The following is a 20205-nucleotide window of genomic DNA, read 5'->3' on the forward strand; positions in this document are numbered from 1 at the left end:
TGCTACCTGACTTCCTTGCAGCTGCCCTTCGTCCTGGCAGCCCTCGTTCACATTTGCTCCCAGTGTTCCCTCTGCAACCCTTTGCTCTTCTTGTTGAAAATGGCTGACAGCAGTAAAGGAGAGTCAGGAACCTGGGGCAGTAGGGACAGCAGTTCCTCCTGAATCCCAGTGCACATTCCCTTTCCTGACAAATGGCTCTTGTGCTACATCCCATGTTTGGACCCTCATAGACTGACAGCAGCACTGAGCGAACAAGAGCCAGTGATCTTGGGGAGCCCTAGTGATGCAGCCCAGCCATACAAACCTTTCAAGAGGAAGTAGCGGTATAGCACACCATGCCCTAGGGCTAGGCCCTCTCATCCAGGGCAACATTCACTCATGAAATCTGACAAATGTGATGTCTGTGACAGCCTTCTCCTCCCATGCCACTTCACAGATGGGGAAACTGAAGTGCAGAGAAGGAGGGGCTTGCTCAAGGTGTCACAGAAAGTCAAGGGCAGAGTGAGAGACAGGGCCCAGGTGCTTGGGGCCTCTACATGGCAAGATGCCAAGACAAACTACAAACTCTATTGTGTAGGGGCAGGCTCTGAAAAATGTCAGCTACTGTGTGAGTGAAAAGGGGGAGTCAGGCAACCTCCACTGTCTAAGCAAGGTGATTCTGTTGCCCTCTTTCAATAGTAGCTGGAAATCACACACTCTTCAAGTATTTGGAGCAATGCTATTATCTCCATTTTATGGGAGGGGAACTGAGGCACAGAGACCAAGTGCCTTGCCCAAGGTTACCCATGGAGCCTGTGGCACAGCAAGGCTTGAATCCAGGTCTCCAGCCTGAACCTGATCCCATGGACTATTCTTCCACTGGAAGCTCTGCCTATAACATTATGCACGCACACACATGCACGCATATGTGCACAGGGACAGCATTTCAAAGGGTCGAAGGCTGCCTACCCATGATAAAAATGAAGTAACTTTCTGATACAAATGTCAAAAAACAAAGCAATGCCAAGTTACAAGGCACCTATTAACCCTCCCTAATGCCCAGGCAGTGCCTCTGTATGGGCACTCAAAGCTCCACCATCACTGGAAGATTTTCCTTCTGCCCCCACTGAGTGAGTTGTGCATCCCATCCAGTGCCCCTCTCCCTCCTGGTAAGATACAAACTGTTTGCAACAATCCTAGCAATATCATCAGAACATTCACTGCTGATGTACATGCCAGGGCAAGGGCAGGTTAGTACCAGGAGGTTTGCAGCCCCACACAAAACCCCGGGAGGGTGCTGAGATTCCAGAGGGTGAGCTCTCAGCACTTTTGGATAACCAGACCTTCTTGAGGCGTCTCAAGTCAGGCCTCCCAAAGCACTCGCCTTCTTTGGAAAACCTAGATCTGAGCATGGAAGCAGACCCCTAGTCCTCTGGTTTCCCAGCTAGGCACCTTTATGTCACATACAGCATTTATCTTGAGAAAGATTTTAGCATGTTGGAGAGTACCAGGAGGGGGAGGGAAGTGAAGTGCTCATTGGGAGTAACATACCAAACCTGATACTCTCTATTCCTGCACCCACAGTGCTTGCATCTCCTTATGTGACAGGGAGGGAGCTGGGGACCCAATGATGACTGTGGCTCAGCATTCTCAGGCAAGTTTGGTCACCTTTTGTCTTTTGTAAGTGTAGGATGTGCAAGCTTGCAGAGCTAAAATGGCCTGCCCACTTCAGTCAGAACAATTCCCGTCTAGCACCAAGTGTGCTCTGAGTGTCAGCGACTGCCTCAAAAAGGGGAAGTCCCACGCACAGGGAGGGAAATATAAATAACCGTGAGCAGTCTGCATCCACCTCAAAATGCAAATCAACATTAGCGCACCAAAAGACATCTGGTAAGCTACTGACTGGCCACAATTTGCTGTGTAGGTGGTGGCAAAAATAAGCTAGTGATTGGCCATAATTTGCTGCATAGGTGGAACCAAAACAGCCTAATAAATACCTGTGAGCGCAAGCCTTATTCGGAGGAGTCTCACTCGTCAGAAACCAAGCGCTTCGAAAAGGAACGGGGCCTGATCAACATAAGTTCGCCTCCCCTTGAGCTAACGCACCGAGCCGAGCCGTTTTGTGTCCGACTGCAGCGGCACCCGTACTAGAATGTCTCTCGTCTTGTTATTATGGTATATTGTAAGTAGTTAACTCAATCCCATTTCATAATTTTGTTATATATCATAGTTAACAGTTAATTGTTTAAGCATTCATACATGTGTCAACGCGTATCAACTATAACCAAGTAATCTAGTCAATAAAAATACGTTAAGTTTAAGTTAATCGGCTAATTAGCAGAAGTAATATTAAAGAAACACCCTCCAGCATGGAGGGGCTGGATCAGCAGTGTTAGTCAACAACAACAACTACTGGCCCATCCCCTTACCAGCACTAGCCGTCATGTTAACTGGCACCAACCTCCAGGCGTTTACCCAGCGCCCCAGCAGGTCCTTTATGGGAGCCGACCTAATTAATATGGTTGCCGGCTTTTCATATGTCATGTGGGATGCCCGACAAAACCCCCGTGGCCTTACACCAGCACAACACGCGGACAGTTACCCACAAAGGTTCCTGCAAGACCCCGCAACTGTACCCATCACGGCTATAGCTGTCCAAGGGGCGGTCGATGCGGCGGGGGGGACAGACAATCTAAAAACGGCTGAAGGGAACAATGTCTCGACCCTTCTCAACCTACTACCCCAGTTACCCGCTAACATCGCATCACCAGGTCTGAATAGAGGAAAAATTGCAACAGCTTCACCCCCATACCCGTGTCCACACGACCCGCTTTATCCCGGGCCAGGGTGGAAGCAACCACAACCAGCCCACTATCCCAAGCGTACCCCCCTAGAGCAGGCTGTGTTCGGATTCTTAATCAACCAAGGGGGCCTAACAAAAGCTGAAGCCCAAAAATTAACCTCAGAAGAACAGTTAATCTTAGCAAAAGCTAAGGGCTTCAAGTTCAACGAGAAGCGAAAAAACTAACACAGGCCACCTTCGGGGCGGCCGACCACGCATCAGACACTCGCCCCTTCATCCAACTACAGATCGCGGGGCATCCCTTTTCCTTCCTCCTAGATACTGGAGCTCAAATCAGCATTATCACGTTAGCCATGCCACACGACCCCACAAATCAGTCCATGTGGGTCCAAGGACTCAATGCAGAAAGAAAAGCAATAGTCGCCCATTTCACAGCCTACTACCAAGGCATCTCTTACTGGCTAAAAACTCTCATCAGAAACCAATTCCTACTCGGAGTCACCTGCATTCACCGTATGGGACAGCAACACACCCTAGTCAACTTATTACCTGTTGCCCCCTCCCCTCAAGAAACCCACCAACCTTCAATAAAAAATCCCCAACCCTGGCCCTACCACCCTATCCCCACAAAACTAGAGAACATCCCGGCACTCCGGGACGTAGTAAACCGGCTCCAGGGAGAAGGAAAAGTCCGTGAAATTAGCGAAAGCAAATACCTATCAGCCGGGTGGGAGATCCCGAAACCACACTCCAATGGCCACGATGTACGTCTAGTCATCGATTACCGAAGAGCCAACGCAGCAATTCACCCCACACAATACCCTCAAACCCGCACCATCACTGAAATACACCACGCCCTACGCAATAGCCAACACACCTGGGGAGCCACCATCGACCTCAAAGATATGTTTTACAGAGTTCCCATAACTGACCCGCACGGTACCCTCAATTTCTGCGCACAAGGCCGGATGTACCGATGGCTTGTATGTCTGCAGGGATATAGCAATTCACCTGCCATCTGTAGCTCACTACTCATGCGGCACATAGACGACTTCATAACTGAACACCACCCACAGCACAACATCATCAGTTTTGTGGACGATATTCTACTTGTCAGCGGTGAGGAACGAGCTGTCAGTAAAATGCTAACAGCTTTAGTACCCTACCTACAATTAAAAGGCTGGCAACCACATGCCACAAAAATGAGCCAAACCGCTTCGCAATCTTTAACCTTCCTAGGACTCACCGTCAGCCCCACCACCCTTGTGCCAACCCCATCTGACAGGCCCCCAGCCTTGGAAGCATGGAAATCCAACCCTCTGAGAAACTGGCGAGATATACAAAAGATCCTCGGGGAAGTTAATTACCACCATCATTTCCTTACACCAGAAGACCTCAAACCCCTAGGGCGGCTACAATCCCTCCTCAGGGGTTGTAAGCCGTTTCACTGGGGATCCAGTGAGCAGCATGCCTTAAACCACCTCACCCATGCCCTCCAACAACCGCAACCCCTATCGAGGTTTGATCCCTCCCGACCGATCGCCATCTATACTACTCACACTACTGAGCACTTGTCCGCCTACATCAAGCAAGATAACCTAGTCATCGACCACCTATTTTGGAAAATCAATGGACCCGACACCGCTATGGACCTATTGCCCTTTCTCTCCTAACCGCTGAGCTAGCAGAAAGTTATGCCATCCACCATGGAACGCTTTATGGCCCAGGAATATCCATACTTCCAAAGCTCACCAACTCATTCCCACCCGATTTTCACGGGACTAGAAAGACCTGGCAATCACTTGTCCTACATACCTAATACACCTGGGCAACTTGGACCCTTAAGGATGTCCAACACCTCGCTGAATTTAGTTAACCATCATCCCCGTTTATTCCTGTCACAGCCATCCCGTGGATAGTAACGGATGGGAGTACAAAAAACTCCCCGAAATACAGGCATTATTGTTCCAAATGTGACGATTTTGTAATTACACACCTTACAGAACCAACATCAGCACAATGACTCAAATTTTTAGCCTTCCAACAAGGCACGAGACATGCCATCACCGTACATGCAAAATATGAAACTATTATAATGGCTGTGGACTCGCACTTTATTTTCTTAGTAGTGACGGGCACTGCCCAACCCACCTCCTGGGCAGAGGATTGGGCCAAACTTTTCACTGCAGTGCTAGCAAAAACACCTCACATCTTATTAACTCATATGCCTTCTCACTGCCCCTTAACCAATCCCCTCCATGCCTGCTTGGACGTCATTCTCCAAGCAGCAGAGAACCCTAATACTAGCATAAAACCCCAAGTCGAAGTCAACTCTAGCCTCCCCTCTTCTGATGCCTTCATTGACTGGCTCCATGCAGAATGGGGCCACCTAAGTGCCTCGAAATTACATCGTTGTTTCAAGCAATCATGCCACTCTGACCCAGACATTCCAGCTGTACGGTGGCACCAAGCTGTCCAGCATTGCGTTACATGCCAGACGGAAAAGAAAACCTCAAAGCCCATTTATGACCACCACGTATATTCCCTCTCTTACTTTGAGCCGGGGAGCACCTGGCAAGTTGACCTCATAGGGCCACTCCCCAGGGCAAAACTATTTCCAAAAGGACTAGTAATTTTTTACCTAGGTACTAGAATCCTAAGTTGTATTCCCCTACGCCAAACAACCGCCTTAGCGGTCATCAAAGCTTTAGAAACTGCCTTCGCATGGTGGGACACCCCCAAACAAATTCAGTCCGACAATGGACTCCCGTTTACCTCTAAAGCACTAGATACGCTGTTTACCAAACATAACATCTCTTTCCACCCCCACCTCCAGTATCACCCCCAAAGCAACGGCATGGTCGAACGCCATATAAGAACGCTCAAGGAAGCTTTGCACACCCAAAACCCTAACCCTGATTTTAAAGGGTGGCATTCCCACCTCCCCAAAGTCCTAAAAAACCTAAATGCGTTAAAGCCACACTGGGTTGACCGTCCTGCCGACTCTGTGCCTCCTTGGACTCATTGGTATAATCCAAACGACTTAATTTGGGTCACCATACCTACTGCGGGTAAGGGAAAACCCTTACCTGGTGAAGTCAAATCGCCGGGAGTCTATCCAAATACCTACTGGGTTACCACCATACCCGACCCGAAACCAATCTTAACGCATCATAACTGGCTGAGTAAGCAAAGTTCCTAAACCTAAGGCCAAGTCACTTGAGCCGTCACTCTCTATTATTTTTTATAGGTAAGCACTGCCGTCTGTACTACCGCCGACAGAGACCAAACTACGGAGCCCGGTGCCTGGCCGAACAATGATGCCTGGTCAAATAATTCGGTTATCACACTCCTATTCTTTTTAGGATGTCAAGCAGGCTGTAACAGCTCTTGCTGCATTGTCTGTACCTCCACAGTATCCTCAGCAACGCAATTTAACCCCCATGTAACCCCCCAAGTTCTTACCGCCAATGCTTTCCTTAACGGCTTTTCTCCCCTTTATTCCTATGTAAATAACTCATTCAAATGTCTAACCCGACCCCCAACCCTTCACCACTTGCTCCTGAGTGTTGACCCCTCTCTAAACCTTAACTCCCATTTAGGAATTCTTCCCTGTTTTCAGTTTATGGGTACCAATCACCTAGGCTCTCTTCAAAACACTTTAGCATGTAATTTTACACTCTCTCCACATTCCGTTGTTTCCACCAACACCAACTATACCCGTCACAGAAACTGGCAACCCCAAAAATCAGCCTATGATGTAACCTGTAATATGTCTATTACCACATTTAAAGAACCCTGGGACCGCATCAATTGGTCTTTATCACTCCCCTCAAGCTTAAAAACCAACCTTTCCCTCCCTAATCAACTCCCCTTATTATCCCTTTTGTTACCCTTTTTTAAGTATGTTTATTCATCCTTTCACAACGGTGATGACACATACACCCCATGTGGGGGCTGAGGTGGCGACCTAACATTAAAACATCTCATAGGTGACGGTGACACCCTATACCCAAAAGACAACATCTTTAGAGACCCCCAACGGTATAACTGTCCAGACTCTGTTGGTTGGTTTTATTCCCTTTCTCTCCCGTCAGGCCTATTGTGGCTATGTGGGAAAACTGCATATACCCATCTCCCCCGCAATCCTCAAACTTATGTACTATTGGGTTCGTGTTTGTTTCTAGCAACTCAGGAACTGTTTATTCAACTCAACATACCCAATCATCATGTCAGTCCTCGCCACAAACAAAACAGGCTCTCTGGGACACCATCACCAACTGGGCCAAAGTCAGGTTCCTCGCACCCTTCCTTGGGGGACCCATTGGCACCACCATCACCCAACTTCAACTCCAAGAATTGGGCAGCCACATCGAGACGCTTGGAAATCAGATTGCAAAAGGACTGACCATGTTAGGAGAAAAGTTGACGAACTGGTTACATTTACTCTTCATAATCGTCTTAGTTTGGACTTTTTATTATTAAAGCGTGGTGGCGTTTGTCAACTTCTCTGCGAGATACACCCAAGCATTCCAGAAAACCAATGTTGTTTCCAAATCCAACCTATTGCAAACTACCTTCGCAATATTACTGTTGCCATCCTAAAAACCGCTCAAGATGCAAAGAAGGTGACCACATGGTGGTCAAGTTGTCTCGAGGGGATACCAAAACTATTTAATTTAGGAAACTGGCAACAATTCTTTTGGTCCTGCTTCTTGTTCCTTGTAGTGATTGGTATTTTATTATGCTTATTATGTAATACCATTAAGTATACGCGCAACCGCCTAGAAGCCCTATCGCTTACGCCTTGTCAATTCAAAATCACACCACTTACTAGCAACCAACAATCCAGATGACAATAGTGACCCTGACTCCGACAACTGCTGAAGTGGCCACGGCCACGAGGGGATGTAGGATGTGCAAGCTCGCAGAGCTAAAATGGCCTGCCCACTTCAGTCAGAACAATTCCCGTCTAGCACCAAGTATGCTCTGAGTGTCAGCGACTGCCTCAAAAAGGGGAAGTCCCACGCACAGAGAGGGAAATATAAATAACCGTGAGCAGTCTGCATCCACCTCAAAATGCAAATCAACATTAGCGCGCCAAAAGACGTCTGGTAAGCTACTGACTGGCTAAAAATTTGCTGCATAGGCGGTGCCAAAAATAAGCTAGTGATTGGCCATAATTTGCCACATAGGCGGAGACAAAACAGCCTAATACCCATGAACGCAAGCCTTATTTGGAGGAGTCTCACTCGTCAGAAACCAAGCGCTTCGAAAAGGAACAGGGCCTGATCAACCCAAATTCGCCTCCCCTTGAGCTAACGCACCGAGCCAAGCCGTTTTGTGTCCGACTGCAGCGGCACCCGTACTGGAATGTCTCTGGTCCTGTTATTATGGTATATTGTAAGTAGTTAACTCAATCCCATTTCATAATTTTGTTATATATCATAGTTAATAGTTAATTGTTTAAGCATTCATACATGTGTCAACGTGTGTCAACTATAACTAAGTAATCTAGTCAATAAAAATAAGTTAAGTTTAAGTTAATCGGCTAATTAGCAGACGTAATATTAAAGAAACACCCTCCCCTAGCCAGGCCCATCCTAACGGACCCCCACCCATTAGGCTATTTGTGAAAACAGTAAGAGCATTAAGGGACAGTGTGCCAATCAGCCCTCAGTGTTGGCATGAAGGAAACACTGCCTCTTTCTGAATCAATTAACCCTCCTCACAGATTGCCATGGAGAGAGCAGCAGATAAAAGCCTCAGTCTGAAGCACCAGGGAGAGAAAAATGAATTATTTTTGGATGACTTAGTATGGGGGAGAGAGAGAGAAACCAGGAAGTAGGAGGGAGAGATCCAGTCAGAAAGAGATTAGATATGAAAAGAGCATCAAACCTGGAAGATGGAGTCCAGACTGCCTCTACACTAGCCTTCTTCCCATTGGGCCCACCCCTGGGGGAGGGTTAGTGTACACAGGGCCTCTATAGCTGAAATACCTACAACAGTCCCACTACAGCAGTATCTTAGCACCTCACACTCTTCCTCACACCACTCCAATTGCTATTACCCAATTTTATTGCCAAGAAGCTAAGCCCCAGATCCTTAAAGATATTTAGACACCTAACCGACAAGGTACCTAAGTAGTTTTAAGGAGATGGGTCAGAGAGACTGAGTTGACTAAGGCCAAACAAGAAATGTCTGGTGGACCAGGGATTCCCATGGACATCCTAGCCCCAATGCCAATTTTCCTTTCTGACCAGTTGAAGCACATGCCAGGTAGACCAGTTGAGAACACATCCGTCATGCCAACTGGCAGGAGAGCCACATGGGGGCACAGCTGTTTGGGAACCCTGATGGTTGTATTTAAAATGACCTTCACACTTTAATTTCAAAATCAAATGACTCTCGTTGCCCTCATGGACTCCATGTCAACACACTGACCTAAGTTAGAAACAACAGCTTTGGGAAAGGACCTGGGGTTTATTCTGAACTCTGCCAGAGCTAGGCCTGCATGACCTCAGGGGGCCCACATTATCTCTGTTTCCTTATGGACATAGTGGCCACATCTACACAAGACTGTGACTGCATAGTTGTTACTGTGAAGTCATTTAGTATTTGCATTCACAAGTACTAAATGACTGTGCAGTAACAGGAGTTACTGCGTAGTAGTGTCCCCGAACAGGTTTTTGGTGATGCTGACTACGCAGCAGCTCATTACTACTGCATAGTAGCATTACACTGCACTTCATCCCACACGATGCTACTGAGCAGTCATGGGCAACTGGTGCCTTCTGAGTCTGGGGGGGCACCTACAGGTGCCACCACTGGCGGTGCAGCTGGCAAGCTCCCGCAGGCACCGCCGGTGGTGGCAGGAGTGGAGCTGGTGAGCTCCCGCAGGCACCACCATTGGTGTTGGCAGCCAGAGCTGGTGAGCTCCCACAGGCACTGCTGTTAGCAGTGGCAGCAGCCCTGTCAGGGGGGGCATGTGTCCAGGCGCAGCGTCCCCCCCATGCGTCGCCTATGTTAGCAGTAGTAATAAGTTACTCCAGTCAGCATCTCATGTAGACACAGCCACTGGGTACAGAACAATTTTTTGTTGTGGGGTGGCTGCAAGCATGAATCCATTCATGCCCGGAAGGCACCTAGACAACACAAGGTGGAAACAGAAGATCAGAAGGGCAAAGATGATCTCTTCATAGGAACAGAGAAGGAATGAGGAAGGGGGATTAAAGGATAGTGAAGAGGAAAGCAAAAACACTGTGGGCATGTCTACATGAGACGCTACTGCACAGTCATTACTATGCATTTATTTAGTACTTCTATTAGCAAGTACTGTACTAAATAAATGTGCAGTAACCAGAGCTACTGCACAGTAACACCAGTGAATATGAAGTTACTAAATAGTAGCCTAATAATACTGCGCCGTAGCATATTAGCACTGTGCTGTGCTACTGCGCAGTATTATTAAGCTGCTGCATAGTCAGCGTCTCGTGTAGATTTGCCCTGTTACTAGTAGTGAAAGGATACAAAGCATGTGGAAAATTTTAGCACTTTAAAGTGCTGCCAACAAAAGACTGCTCTTTGCATGGCATTGAGCCTCAGCAGGGGTAGGGTAGTTCACTCTCTGCTCTGGGCGTGCCGTGTTAAGGGGGGTTTTGCGAGGCATAGTTACTCTTCCTCCAACATTTCAGTCCAACTGGAAAAAAGCCACTTGAGGCAGAATATTCTGAGAGTCTCTGGGGGATTAGTCCAAACAAAATGGAGAGGCCCAGGCAACAGGGGCAGGAAGTATCCAGAGGTCTGCACCCTTGCTCTCTCCATGCCCTGATCTGCCACCACGTTAAGTTTATCGTCATGCAAAGACTTGGGATCAAAAGGCTTTATCTTTGCCCTTGGAGGAAATGTCAGGGTGTGACACCAGATGGATACATGCCCCAGATCAATGTGATGCCACGGAGTCACACAGTTGAGCCTGCCACTTATTCTTTCCTCACTACAGATGCATCCATGTGTAGAACTCCTTCATTTTCTCCATGCCAGACTGAGGGATATGGGTCAACCCCATGAACAGTGATGCTGCCTCAGGGGATTTATGGGTCCCTCCTGTCATGGCCATGGGACAAAACTGCCAGCACTAGGAAGCTTTGTGCCACAGTCACTGTTTGTCTATGACCAACATTTTACTGATGCCATGATGGCTGCTAGTAGCTCCAGGCAACAGAACAAGTGAAGGGAGGAGGAGCCACCTCTCCCAGGGTAACCTTTCTTCTGAGTCTTCTGTTTCACTGACAACGTTTAACTGGGTTTGGAAGAAAACCTGCAAAATGAACATGACTGGACTTCTCCAACAAACTACATGGTAGGTGACAAGTCTGGGTAGTGAAATCTGCACTTGGACTAAATGCAACAATGCCTGGAAACAAGGGATTGTAGCTGCTTTACAGTGGCCTTCAGCTTGTAGCAATAAACATGGTCAAGACAGGAAATCCAGGAGCATTTCTAGATATGTGCTCAGGCTGCTCTGTGTAAGTCACATTGTTTTATTTTTGGGGGCTGTCACATACAGACTGAGGGTGAGTTAGTAGCGGATATTACTAGAGACACAGTAGTATCCCTATGCATGGCATGGAGGTGGTGCAGACACTCCCTGAGACACAGCATTTCCTCCCCTTATCCAGCACCACCACTGACCAAGATCCCGGGATCATCCTCATTAGGGGTGGCCTGCCCTGGAGATGGACCCAAGCAAATGAAATACTGGCAAACCATGTCAGAGTGATTTTGGAGGAGTCTCTGCTTTGTGACAAGCTAAGAAGGGATATGGATGGACAAGGGTGACACAGGTCTCTGGGTACGGGACTGAGCTAGCAGATCAGCAATGAGATACAAACCTTGGAACCACCTAGTTTAAGGGCAAGTACCTCTACGGCCTGAGCTAAAAGTCCCACTTCCTGAGGCAGACAGTAGTGGTCTTGTCAACCACCACTCAAAGGGGACACAGCCATCACAGGGAGTGGGTGCATGTTATGTTCACATTATATGATGGGATGTGCTGACCTAATGCGCAAGGTTAGAACAGTAGAGTAAGCTGGAGAACAGCCAAAATAATGGCACCAGGCTCTCAGTAGCTTAGATAAAACACAGCAATTCAGCAGTGTGCCTGAACAAGGACTACAGGACTTGAGACCTTTGGTTTTATCAGGCAAATAATAGATTGGAAGGTGTCCAGATGAACATGTAGAACATTTAGCCTTTTGAACAGGGTTAGTAGCAGATGCCAATGAGCTCAGTAATGTAACATCTGTCACTGTAACAGCCGCCTCACTTTACTACCCTCATTCTCATCAATGTATTCTACCCTGTACCAGACTCCAGGAACCCAGGATACAAATGGCAACATTATCCCCTTTGAAGCTCTTCTCTCAGATCCATTATGCAGATGGCGTTTGACTGCTTGACTTTTCAGAAGAAAAGTGACAGGCTCCCTGGTCCCTTTTCAGAGACTGGAATGTTGAGGAAGCTCAGGGTCACGTCTGTGGCTGGCTTTGTGTTATTGTGCCTTTGATCTTGTTTTTCACTTTAATCAAAGGGGATGCAATTGCTGCTGCTGATGCACTGTGCTACTCAGAAGCAGATTTGCGCCATGCTGATAATAAATGGATGAAGATGGAACTATGACTCTGAGAAGCAAGTATATTGTATCTGCCTGATTTCCCCCCTTGTTGCATTGCTGCTGAAGTTCTTTTAATTTGCCTTCTGGTGTTCAAGCTTTCTCTCCAGCACTGTCATGGCTAGACATGCCCTGGATTTTAAATGGGAAGAGAGGTTCTTCTGTAATCACCTGATAAGAGCGGGCAACAAACCAAGAAACATTTTTAATCACTTGCACTTTTGCCATTAAGCCCAGAGATCAATGGGGCTATGCCGATTTAGACCAGCTGAGGATTTGGCTCAGCATTTTGAAAATGACTGTGTGACTTGCTATGTTGCTGGGACAGTTCCCACATGTTGGACTGCAAGAGGCTGGCAAAGCAGCAGGGAGCAGTAGTGTAACGAGCAGTGTGCACCAGTTCCTGTGGCACCAGCCCTATGAGCCCACTTCAAGGGGATGCATGAATGGCATCCAGTCCAATCACTACAGCTGGCCCAGCCCTTGCTGCTGCCCAGTGAACAGCCCATGGCTGTTATGCTTTTGGCAGAGAGATTCCTTCTAATGAACTGCAGGGTTCAGCCACAAATGTGGTCCCTGGGAGGATTCACTAAGGTTAGCACCCAAACTGGGTGGAGAGGAGGAAGGGCCATAATGGCATGAGCCTTTTTTGTACCAGCTGGCAGAGGGCAAGCTTCATAAAGCTGATGAAGCAGATGCCTGCCTCTGACTGTTCTGGAGCTCTAGAAGCAGTTGTGTGTGCAACTTGCAAAACAAGGTGCACAAGGGCCCAGTTTTTGCCTGTGGTCCTGTGCACTGGGACCCATCTGGTCTGTCAGACACAGTTCCTTGGACAACACTGTATAGCACAGTGGGAGCTCAAAAAGATGGTCTTCTAGCAACCCCTTGGAATCATTCTCCTCCTGTGTATGGCAGCCATTGCAGGGGTGCCATGTCTGTCACCGGTCTCCACACAGAGCTCCTGGTGAGATGCAGCAGCTGCTCCCCACTGGATGAAGACTTCACTAGTGCAGGCTCCTGCTGTATGTGTAATTAGCTCCAATATCCCACAGCTCCACATGCTGGGTGTTTCCTTCCAGAGGTCTTTTCATCTTTAAACAAAGCAGTAGTGGGTTGGGGGAGGGAAGTGATGGCTGCTGGGTGAGTCCACCTGTTCTGAGACAGCAGCACACTCCCTTGGAAGATTCAGCAGGCCCTGAATGTGAACCTTTTTCAGCTAGTGCTTCAGCTCAGCACACTAGATGCAGTGGCTCTAGTGCAGAACCTACCCAAATGCAGAAAGGGCTACATCTGGGCAGATTACCTGGTGCCAGGTTGCCCTGCACTGCACAAGCTGCTTGCAATAATGGAATTCAGTGGTGCAGGCCTTGAGTGAGCCTTCAGGCAGTCCATAATGTATCTGTGAGATCTCCCATGGTTTTGTCTGTCCAAGGTCAACTCACAAGAGAGACACTTCTTTGGTAAGTGACTGCCTGACCTACTCAACATGTAGCTAGGCTGTCACAGCCGGGCCATGAATGTGTTCTCTGTCCACTGGAGAATGTCTGTGCTTGGGATGTAGGCTGGCCATCGCACTTTCATGGAAGTGACTTGTTTTGTACAACTCACATGCTATCCACACATGCACACTCAGGGCACAGATGGTCCATCGAACACACAGACACATACTCAAACACATGCATGGAGACAGCATACCACATACCATACAAATGTACAAGCTCAGCAAGGAGTACAGAAGACAGTGGGGAGATGAGACTCAGTGTCTAAATTTTCATCTATACATGCTCAAATAGGCTCTACCCTAGCCAGGCACCTATATATTATATACTCTACTGGTTTTATCCCAAGGCTTTAAAGTGCAGTCCCCCCTGATTTACACTGGCACTAAGTAAGTTCAGGATCAGACCCTGTTCCTGAAGTGTCCTGGTTTTCATTTACACTCACAGGAATAAACATCTGCTCTCCCTCCTGTTCTGGTTTATACATACTCACCAATGCTAAACACAAGCTAAACTTAAGCAGTGCTGGAAAGGACATTCCCCAAAGAGAGGGAACTGGCTGGCAAGAGGATGTTTATGGACATGAATGTTTCATCAGCCTGGTTTGAACACTTGGTGGGGCTCTGGATCTGGTGAATCAATTTTAGACAGCAGAGGAGAGAGAAAGAGAGAGAGAGAGAGAGAGAAGGCAGTTCTAGTGGTTAATAAATAAGTGATGATTATTATTAATAATAAGTTGCTTGGAGCTGGTCCCCAGTTGCAGGCTGTATTAACTAAGGGGGTGGATAGTTTGAAAAATATCAAAACCAATTGGTAATTACTCCAAACAGGAAACAAAAATGAGTTCTGTCAAATTGAAAACAACAATCTACTCTCAATGTGCTCCCTGTTGGGACTGCACTAACCCAGCTAGGGAGGTACAATCACCTTCCATATAGATCCACAGTGTCATATGAAAATACAGGACCCAGACCCTTGGCAGGGTGATTTTATAAGCAGTATGTCTGTCTGTCTATACTGGACTATTCTGATCACAGGTGAAACCACGTGTTCAGATCTTACATGCCCTGATATAGATTGGAAGCACACCAAGTTACACCAGGGAAATCCATGGAGTTACCATATGGCTTGCCAGACTTGATCAGAGCCAATATCCATCTAGAAACATCCTACTGCTGACAGCAGCAGAGGCTACAGAAGATGGTATAGCAGTCCTGTAGTGGGTGCTGTGGATTAATCTATTCTCATTTTATGTCTCAACCTGGTCTCCCTAATACATATGTTTTCAACCTTTTTAGACTTAAGGCACCCTTCAGTAGACTTGAGGCACCCCTTAGAAAGTGTCAATTCTTAGCTTTCACTCATTTTTACTACAGAAAAATAATAGACCAATTCTTCTGTTCTGCGAAGAACTCAGAAAGACCACAGCAGGTCAGAATGCTTTGAATACTATGGATTCCTATTTGAAATCTCTGGGTTTATCTTATAAATCATGTTTTCACATTTAACAGTGCTCACACTGCATGGCACCTTGCAGCACCTTTGAGTCTCAATATCTCTGTTAATATTGTCATTAATTTTAAACCTCATTATTTGTATAAATGCCCAATTCTTTTCCAAATCTTGCTAAGCTCCTGGCTACCATCTACAATTGGTAGATTAGAGCTCAAAACCTGTGTTACAGGATCACTGAGGTTGCACTCAAGCCTTCAAAACTTAGCTTCTTTCCTCCAGGTGGGCATGTGCATTAAGTTGCAGTTCTTAATCACACAATCACACACAATTTTTCCCCACTGGACTCTGGGGATGATATAAATTGTGCAGTGAAGGACACTGTTGCCTGTAGGAACCAAGCTTCATTTGTTGCAGAAACAGAAAAGTGTAGTCCCTGCTTCTCAGTTCCGGTGCTCAGAGGTACTGCGGCCCACAGCAGTTAGGAGGAGTAATTGCAGAGAAAGTGTTCCTCAGGCACAGCACCTCTGGGCTACAACATGCTCAGTGCCAGTGGAATCTTCAGGGATTTTATCTTGCAAACTAACAAGTCTCTGGAGTTGATGCAAAACAAGATTTTTGAAGGTCTGTAACCCTCGTACCAAGTTCCTCTCTTGTTACGACCCTTTCTAAAGGGAATAATCCCAACCTCCACCATCTGTCTTGACTGGAGAAGACTTCCATGTCCTTCATCTTCTTGGTTCAGTTAGAGCAGTGGGAGATCAGGGCAAGGCTCTCAAGCATATTCTAAGTTGCCAAGCCCCATACATCCTGTCCCTGAGAAATTACACCCATCACATTTCCAAACTTCTCATGCCTAGAAACTCCTCTATCTTCTAGTTCCCAAAAGTCCCTTTCCTTCTATGTCTGAGCCATGTTAAGAGGGCAGTATCCACACTAATAGGGTCAATATCCAGATTATCCTGGAGGGGAAAGTAATGACCACATGCAGAAAAGTTTGCTGGGGTGCAGAATGATCCCAGCATCTCCATCAGAAAATAAGCAGGAAAACTCAGACTTCCTGCTGATAGGATGGGCACTGTCATGGAGTGAGATCCCCTAGGGTGACTGTTATGGCCTTGGCGGCTCTGTGGCTGTGCAAGCTCTGCCCTGAGGGCACCCTCTTATCTTGTCCACCGTGTTTTTGATGGAAAAATAACTTAGGAGGCTGTCCACGAGCCTTCACTTAGTCCTGGTTCACTGAACTTTATTCAAGCGCTCTGATCTGCAGGTCCTTTACCAGGCCTCTCTTCTGCGGTGCTGCATGAGACACCTCAGGCCTTATGGGCCAATTGCATGGTGCCAACCATCCCTTTACCATGCCCCATGCCTCTCGGGTGTTACATTGCTCGTATGTTCTGTTGGGGCCTTGGCCTTCTTGGACTCTGCCCCATCGTGCACCTCTGTGCTCCCCTACCAGTTGCCTATGACTGGGCCCCTGACCCTTGCAGCTCGTGCCCCTCTGGTGCTGGGCTCTCTGGCCCCTTGCAGCTGGTGCCCCTCTGGTGCTGGGCTCTCCAGCCCCTTGTGTCTTGCACCCCTCTGGCACTGGGCTCTCTGCGTCCTCTTGCAACTCACACCTCTGTGGCGCTGGGGCTCTTCACAACCATGTGCCCCCAGTGAGGTCTACTCTTCCCCTATTAGTCTCTTCCCAGTCCACTGGTGCAAACAATAATACAGACCTAAGCCCCTGGGCTACAACATAACATTAATGATAAAGGCAGCACTCTGCCCCTTTAAGAGGGCCAACTTCCCCCCCACTTAGAATACCAACCCCTTTTATCTCTGGGCACCTTGTGAACCCCTAGAGTCTTACTGTGTTTGGAGGTAGCAAAACAGGCAGCCAGATGCATGGGGCCACTCTCGTGTGCAGGAGCTCCTTCTCCTGGCAACTGCCAAACAGAAAGTGACCCCTGTGGCAGAATGCCATCTCTGTCTCTCCCCAAAATCTGCTATTAGGTGGGTGAGCAGTCTGACAATTTGGTTACCATGGTCACTGCACAGGACAGACACTGCTGGCCTCGTCGGCTTCCAGTAACCCTGAGTTGTTACCTGAGGGAGGGGGAAACATGCTCCCTCTGCCTGCGTGACTGGCCACACACACCTGGGTGGGGGCTTAAATTCCCTGTTGTTCTAAGCAAAGTCATCATGACTGGGAGGGAGCTAGAGACCCTGCCAATCTACCCAGCAACCAGTGATGCATTTCAAATTGGTTGGCTGGCAGCCAACAGTTGCTGGTCTTCATGGGATCAAGTAAATCAGGTCGTAAGATCTATATAAGGTACGAACTGCCCAGGAGGCGGGGCAGCAGCCATAATGAGAACTCTCAGAGAAGCTGGACCATCTGAAACCCGCACTCTCTCTTGAAATTCATGGTCAATAAACTGCTTGCCTCCAGAGGAAATCTCCACCTGCCTCTGGATGATACTTGTGAGTAAGCTACTTGAGATCTAACTAGATATATAAGCTTGCAGTAACACAGATGCGTAATCAAAGGTTACCATGCCACTGCTTGCTCTAAGGGATTTCTCTGATATTGCTCTACCATGTACCCTATTCCAAACCTACTCCTTGTAACCGATAAAGTTCTCCTTTGTACCTAGCATGGGAGACTTATTGGGAGAGGGCCTAGATTATGCCTTGGGAGTCCCCTTGGTTTGGCTGACTAAGGGAGACCACTATTTGTGCTTGAGACTGAGGGAAGCACCCCAAGTTCTTCCAGTGGGTCAAGTACCCTCAAGGACTACTAGGCCTGTGTTTCCCAAGGGGCACAGAGCCAAGATCAAGCCAGACCCTGCGTGGTGGTGGCATACCCCCAGGCTTGCGGGTGTGTTCCAGGAAGGGGATCAGTCGGACATGAGGTGCCCCCAGGGAGGCACTCGGAGCCTGGAAGCGGGTTGGGCACAGTGAGGTGGGGGGGCTCAACACAGGAGCACTTCCTACGGGCCTGCCACAACTGCCAGCCAGCCTCAGCCCTGAGCTTATATGTGCCCTGGGCTCTGACTCCTTCTGGTCAGCTGACTACCTGCCAGGTGCCACCCAACTACCTTGCTAGCCTGTTACTCAGGCAACCTGCAGCTGTGGGGCTCTGACTGCCAGGCTACTTTGCTGAGCTGTTTCTTCTCTTAAAGGTGCAGGGATCCCTAGGTGCCCTTCAACAGGCACACACAAACCAACTCTGAAAGGGAGCATGGCAAAATGGCTAAAAATCTGCTGCTCAAGGGCTGAGGTAGAAAAGCTGGCTGGAGAATTAGCAAAGAGCATTCTCCACTCTGCCTGTGCTCTATGAGCTAATCTCTGGCTCAAGATGGGGGAGCAGATTCTTCTCTTTTTGTTGTCTGGATTGCTTCCTTAATGAGAAGGTAGCAGGACACAGCTTTTTGCCTTCTGTAGACATCAAGTTGTAGAACTTGCAGGATTCACCTCTCTAACAAGAACCCTGTAAATTCCCCATTGTTTTCAAATAAGAAGAAGCTTTGAAATGTGGAAAGAATGGAGACAGACTGCATGACCATTCAGAGTGCTCCCAAGCAGTCAATTAACAAAGAAAAGAATAGCCTCTTTGGCTGTGTCTACACATTGCCATATGATGACGTTGTTACAGTGCCATATTTTAGTACTTCCTTTTGGTACTTACTTAGTAGTAGAATACCAAATAACTGCCTGTACTGCACCACGCGTATAGTGCATGCTTAGTTTTTGCTACTACATTGCCATAGCAGCGCACTAAAATAGGGGAGTATGCCACTATGGTGATATAGCTGCTGATTATGTGTCGACCCACATGATTGCTATGTTGCCATAGCATACAGCAACATAGCATGTTGCTATGTCATTGAAGGGTGACATATAGACGTGCCCTTTGTGTCAACGCACCTCTGACATTTTTATGACCTCAAGCCGAAGAGCTAGACCTAAACTGGTCCATTTCCAGCAAAGATCCCTGGTGTGAATGAAAGGAGGGGTTTGGAACTGAAGTAGACAAGTTCATGAAGAAAACATCTTGTAAGGTAAGTTCCATGGCCCTTGCAATCCTGTGGATCAGGAGTGGTCAATCAACAGCACATGCACCACAAGCAGGATGGGCAGCACGCTGTGGAGGAGACAGGCAGCACAGTGGCAGATAGGGGAGGAAGCAGAAAGTGGAGCAGCAGATCAATATCATGCTGGGCTGTAGGCACCTCAGGGTTGGAAGAAACCAGGAGGTCCAAAGCCAAGAGATCTGTCCAGAAAACCGAGTTAGAGGTCCAGAGGGTCAGGGAGAAAGCAAGGTCAGGAAACTAGCCAGGTTAGCCATAACAGAACTGTGGCAGTGGCAGTGGCAGACCAGGGTGAGCTACCTCATTAGGTAGTCTAAGGTTCAAGACCACAGCCTGACACTACCTTATTTTCTCTGCCCCCTCTTGCACAGCAGCCCTTCTAGGGAGTGCTGCTCTCTCCTTTCCCTGGCAGAATTTCTGTACCATGTGTGGATGTTCTCTATGGGCTCCCATGTGCATTCCTCTGGTTTATACCCCTCCCAGTCTACTAGGTACTGTAGTTACCCTCATCTCCACCTTGAGTCCAGGATCTCTTTGACTAAATACTCTTCATTACTAGTGAAAGACACTGTGATCTGTGAGGAAATACGTTCTGTGTGTAAGACTTAAACAGGGACATGTGAAAGACTGGATGGATTTTCAGTGTTCAGGGGAACTGCAGTTCAAAGGTAATTGGATTGATTTGTCAGGTGATACAGAAGGGGCCGATATACCTGTGAT

At 47.8% G+C, this 20205-nt stretch overlaps 1 protein-coding gene across 4 annotated transcripts in view; it reads right to left on the reverse strand.

Moving 5' to 3' along the window:
- The window catches only part of CACNA2D2 (calcium voltage-gated channel auxiliary subunit alpha2delta 2), a 721727-nt gene that overhangs the window by 56301 nt on the left and 645221 nt on the right, over window positions 1-20205 (reverse strand). The window lies entirely within an intron of this gene.

Source organism: Crocodylus porosus, unplaced genomic scaffold (assembly GCF_001723895.1).
Source record: "Crocodylus porosus isolate Cpor-Errol unplaced genomic scaffold, CroPor_comp1, whole genome shotgun sequence".
In the NCBI taxonomy this organism is placed as follows: Eukaryota; Metazoa; Chordata; order Crocodylia; family Crocodylidae; genus Crocodylus; species Crocodylus porosus.